The sequence below is a fragment of the Melanerpes formicivorus genome, unplaced genomic scaffold (assembly GCF_026170545.1).
Source record: "Melanerpes formicivorus ecotype bairdi unplaced genomic scaffold, bMelFor1.0.p_v2 SCAF_122, whole genome shotgun sequence".
NCBI classification, from domain to species: Eukaryota; Metazoa; Chordata; class Aves; order Piciformes; family Picidae; genus Melanerpes; species Melanerpes formicivorus.
The window spans coordinates 310,550-316,549 of record NW_027142474.1 but is presented as its reverse complement, the minus strand read 5'-3'; positions in this window follow the sequence as shown (position 1 = coordinate 316,549).

The following is a 6,000-nucleotide window of genomic DNA, read 5'->3' as shown; positions in this document are numbered from 1 at the left end:
CAACACCTCATCAAATACCTTCTCTGATCATTTATTGATTTTCTATTATCCCCCATTTTTTTCCCCTTCCCCTGGTTTCTGATGTGAGTTGAAGCAGAGGAGAAGGAGCAGCTCTGTTTGGGATCAGGGGCTGACCATGAAAGGGCATCCTATGCCCTTTCAGGGTCGCTTGTTGCCAGGCAACAACCCCTTGGCCTACAGTACCACAGCCAGCTGGCACGGGCTTATCCCACATCCCCCAAAAATCACAGAGCCACAGAATGCTTTCTGTTGGAAGGGTCCTTAAAGAGCAGCCCTGAAGAAAAGGACCTGGGGGTGCTGGGGGGAGAAGCAGCTCAAGAGGAGCCAGCAGTGAGCACTTGCAGCCCAGAGAGCCAAGCAGAGCCTGGGCTGCAGCAAGAGAAGTGTGGCCAGCAGGGCAGGGAGGGGATTCTCTGTGTGAGACCACAGCTGCAGCTCTGGGGCCAGTTCTGGAGCCTCTGTTCCAGGAAGGATCTGGAGGTGCTGGAAGGTGTCCAGAGCAGGGCCACGAGGAGGAGCAGAGGGGCTGGAGCTGCTCTGCTGTGAGAACAGACTGAGGGAGTTGGGGTTGTGCAGGCTGGAGAGGAGAAAGCTCTGAGGAGACCTAACTGTGGCCTTCCAGGATCTGCAGGGGGCTCCAAGAAAGCTGGGGAGGGACTTCTGAGGGTGTCAGGGAGGGACAGGAGCAGGGGGAATGGTGCAAAACTACAAGTGGTTAGATTGAGATTGGATGTGAGAAAGAAGTTGTTGCCCATGAGGGTGGTGAGAGCCTGGCACAGGTTGCCCAGGGAGGTGGTGGAAGCTCCTGGTGTTTGCAGCCTGGAGGTGTTTGCAGCCAGGCTGGATGTGGCTGTGAGCAACCTGCTGTGGTGTGAGGTGTCCCTGCCCATGGCAGGGGGGTTGGGACTGGCTGAGCCTTGAGGTCCCCTTCCAAGCCTGACAATTCTGTGATTCTATGATTCATGACTCTGTGACTCTATGATTCTAGTTCCAACTAGTTCCAGCCCTGCCACCATGGGCAGGGACACCTCCCCCTCTAGGTTGTGTTGCTCAGGACCTCATCCAGCCTGGCCACCCTCAAACACCTGCAGAGAGGGAGCAGTTTCTGCCTCGGGATGGAAAAGGCCAAACCAAAGGTGTTTGTAGGGCAGCTGTAGTGTCTTTCTGTGCCTGAATAGGGTGACACTGGAAGAGCTGTGTGACTGCCTGGCACTCCCAACAGTTGTAAGCCCACCCTGCAGCCGCTGCACTGCGCTCCATGGGCACAGCCATTGCTGCGCTGCCTCAGCTGGGGAGAGGAGGAAATAAAACATCTGGGTGTGTAGGGACTGGGGGGCATGAGGGGGGCTCAGGGGGAGCTGGAGATCAAGGCTAATGCTGTTTATTGATCTCAATTGGTGTGTTTCTGGATCAGGCTTGCAATTCCTTTCAGCCAGCCGACGATCTCCACCCAGCTGACGTCGCAGAGCTGCTGCCCTGCTTTGAAGGCGAAGATGTGTGCTGGGGGGCAGTGGGGAGACACTCCTGAGAGCTCTGAGGCTTTTTTCTTTGGGGTGTGCTCTCTTTATTAGCCCTCTTCCAAGGGCTGCCTTAGGAAACTGAGGAGCTCTGGGACGAAACAGATCAGCTCCAGTCGCTAAAAAACTACCACAGTCCCCCCACGGCTGGGAGCTGTGCTGCCTCTCACCTGCTCAGGAAGGGGCAACACAAGCAAGACTTAGTTCTTCATTAGGATGCTCTGAAAAGATTTGGTTCTCATGGCTTACATTTTATAGACACAGCATCCAGTTGTGTAAACAGGCTTGGTTATTCTTCCATCTATCTATCTATCTATCTATCTATCTATCTATCTATCTATCTATCTATCTATCTATCTATCTATCTATCTATCTATCTATCTAATCTATCTATCTATCAATCTATCTATCTATCAATCTATCTATCTATCTATCTATCTATCTATCTATCTATCTATCTATCTATCTAATCTATCTATCTATCTATCTATAAATCTATCTATCTATCTATCTATCTATCTATCTATCTATCTATCTATCTATCTATCTATCTATCTATCTATCTATCTATAAATCTATCTATCTAATCTATCTATCTATCTATCTATCTATCTATCTATCTATCTATCTATCTATCTATCTATAAATCTATCTATCTATCTATCTATCTATCTATCTATCTATCTATCTATCTATCTATAAATCTATCTATCTATCTATCTATCTATCTATCTATCTATCTATCTATCTATCTATCTACCTACCTGTCTACTTGGCTATTTATCTATCTTTTTATCTTTGTATCTATCTTTCTATTTATCTGTCTACCTATCTATTTATCTACCTATCTTTATATCTATTTATCTACTGATCTATTTATCTACCTACTTATCTATCATCTCTCTCTCTCTCTCTCTCTCTCTCTCCCTCCCTCCCTCCCTACCTACCTACCTACCTACCTACCTACCTACCTACCTATCTATCTACCAATCTGTCCACCTATCTATCTGTTTATTCATTTTCCACCGGATTGTGCCAATTTTGCCCTTTGTTGCAGACAACAAAGAAATTTTCTCCTGGATCTACTGCTTTGAAAAGCATTTCAATGGAATTCTCTGGCTCCTGCTTTTTTTGTCTGGTTGGTTTGGTTTGGTTTAAGCCTGGAAATCCAATAGTTCTTAGACAGTCTCAAACGTATAGGAAGGAGGTTTAGCCAAACTGGTAGGAGTATTGCCTAAACTGGAAGGAGGTTTAGCTAAACTGGAAATAGGGTTACCTGATTTGGAATGAGGGGTTACCTAAATTGGAATGAGGGTTAACTAAATTGGAATGAGGATTTGCTAAACTGGAAGGAGAGTTAGCTAAATTGGAATGGGGGTTACCTAAAGTGGAATGAGGTGTAGCTGATCTGAGATGAAAGTTGCCTGATTTGGAATGAGGATTAGCTAAACTGGAATGAGGGTTACCTGAATTTGGAATGAGGGTTGCCTAAAATGGAATGAGGGTTAGCTAAACTGGGAGGAGGGATACTGAAACTGGAAGGAGGATTAGCTAAACTGGAATGAGGAATTACCTAGTTTGGGATGAGGGTTACCTAGTTTGGGATGAGGATTAGCTAAACTGGAAGGGGAGTTAGCTAAACTGGAACGAGGGTTGCCTGGTTTAGGATGAAGGTTACCTGATTTGGAGGGACGGTTACCTAAACTGCAATGAGGGTTACCTAAACTGGAATGAAGGTTACAGATACTGGAATGAGTATTAGCTAAACTGAAAAGAGGGATACCTAAACTGGAATTAAGGTTACCCAGTTTGGAATGAGGATTGCCTAAACTGGAAGGAGAGTTAGCTAAACTGGAATGAGGGTTACCCGATTGGGGAATGAGGATTAGCTAAACTGGAATGAGGGCTTCCTAAACTGGAATGAGGGTTACCTAAATTGGAATGAGAGTCACCTGATTTGGAAGGAGGCAATTTAGTTGAATTGTTCATTCGTTATTGTCTCTCAAGTCCCTGTTCCACACAGTGCCAAATATCCTCTCTCAAACTCTCTCTTTTTTGTTTGGTCTGAATAGCCACTGAGGAGCAAAAGCAGCTGGCCAGATGTGGCAGGGGAGAAGAGAGCTGTGGACGTAACAACCTGTAGGGCTGCTTTGCTTTCGAGTGTTTAGCTGCAGGAGTGAATAACCCAGGCATGAAAAAACACCAGACCAGGAAAAAAGAAGCAAAATGAGCTTGGTAACAAGAACAACAACAACAAAGGCACAGATCAGGAGAGGCCAAGAGAGCAACTAAAGCATTTAAAGACTGCACTTAAATTATTTGAATCTATTCTGCAAAAGAGCTTCTGCTGATAGAGATTTTCCCCCAAGTGTAATTATTGTTATTATTTTTTAATAACAGCTCTAAACCAAGCAAACAAAGCAAGCTGTAAATAGGACTGATGGAGGAGGAAAAAGGGTTGAATAAGAGGAGAGAATGGGAAGTGAGAGAAGGGGAAATAGGAGGAGAGAAAGGGAAATGAGAGGAGAAAAGGGGAAGTGAGAGGAGGAAAGGGGAAATGAGAGGAGAAAAGGGGAAGTGAGAGGAGGAAAGGGGCAAATGAGAGGAGGAAAGGGGGAAGTGAGAGGAGAAAAGGGGAAGTGAGAGGAGGAAAGGGGCAAATGAGAGAAGAAAAGGGGAAGTGAGAAGAGATAAGGGGTGAATGAGAAGAGGAAAGGGGAAATGAGAGGAGAAAAGGAGAAATGAGAGGAGAAAATGGGGAAATGAGAGGAGAAAAGGGGGAATGAGAGGAGAAAAGGAGGAATGAGAGGAGAAAATGGGAAATGAGAGACAAAAAGGGGGAAATGAGAGACAAAAAGGGGGGAAATGAGAGGAGAAAAAGGGTAAATCAGAGGAGAAAAGGATAAATCACAGGGGAAAAGAGTAGATCAGAGGTAGAAAAGAGTAGATCAGAGGAAGAAAAGATAAATCAGAGAAGAAAAGAGTAAATCAGAGGAGAAAAAGAGTAAATCAGAAGAGGAAAGAGTAGCTCACAGGCAGAAAAGAGTAAATCACAGGAAGAAAATATGCTAAGAAGATCAGCAAAGATTTAGGTAACTGAACTCACAGCAGCTTTGGGTTTTCTTTTCTCTTTATTTTTTGGGGTGGGGGTGGGGGTGGGTGGAAGGGGAAGTGGGGAGGGGGTGAAAGGCAAACTGCTAGAACACGACAGCAAATTCCCCCCTGCTCTGCAGTATTTCCGTGCTGCTCGTACAGCACAATGTGCTGATTAGCCTTATTACGGCGACGGCAGACAGAGCCCTGCCAATATTAGCGGCAATGACAGCAATGACAGAAAAATCACCAGACAAAAGCAGGGAACAAAACCGGGAGCGGGGTGAGGGGGTGGTGGTGGTGGGGAAGAGCCTTTAGTCTGAGCCTTTAGTCCTCCTCGAAAGCGAAGGAAATGGTTCATCTTCACCTGGATTAGCGGAGAGATAAGGGAGCTGCTGACCCGGGGAGCTGCCTGTCTGCGGAGAGTTTCGGAGCGCCTCTGATGCTCCTCGCTGCGGGCGGGCAGCACTCCCCCACCTCGCAGGCACCTCCTGCAAGGAAAGCTTTGGGATTTGGGGTTGTCTAGGGGGTTGGTTTGGTTTTTAACGTGGATCAGCAAGGCAGCCTGCGAGCTGATTTTTTGACATTGCTCTTCCACGTGTCCAAGAGAGGAGAGCACCAAGAGATCAAGGGGAATAAAAACCCCACAGAAACACCAAACCCTCGAGTTCCAACAGTCTTGTGCCAAGAGTCTTCCCCCTTCCCCCCCCCAAAATCACAGCTCATCCCTATCTCCATACATTAATTCCATTCCAAGACGCTTCCCCCCCAAAAAAAATTATACCTCAGATCTTCCAGGAGCTGTTCAAAAACGTTGTCTGCTGTGCTTTGGTTTGGTTTTAATTGGAAGAAAAAGAGGAGGAACTAACCTGAAGACTTCTATTTTTGAAGGATAAAGTGGGGGAAGAACTGTTCAGTCTGGAGAGGAGAAGGCCCCCAGGAAACCTAATTGTGGCCTTTCGGGATCTGAAGGGGGCTCCAAGAAAGCTGGGGAAAGACTTTTGAGGGTGTCAGGGAGGAATAGGACTGGGGGGGATGGAGCAAAACTAGAAGTGGGTAGATTCAGATTGGATGTTAGGAAGAAGTTGTTGCCCATGAGGGTGGTACAGGTTGCCCAGGGAGGTGGTGGAAGCCTCCTGCCTGGAGGTGTTTGCAGCCAGGCTGGATGTGGCTGTGAGCAACCTGCTGCAGTGTGAGGTGTCCCCTGCCCATGGCAGGGGGTTTGGGACTGGCTGAGCCTTGAGGTCCCTTCCAACCCTGACAATTCTGTGAGCCTGTGATCTCTGAGGAGTTCTTGCACCTTGCAGATGATGCCCTTTCACCCCTGCAAGCCAGGAAATAGCTTTTCCCCTACTTCCATGCATTAATT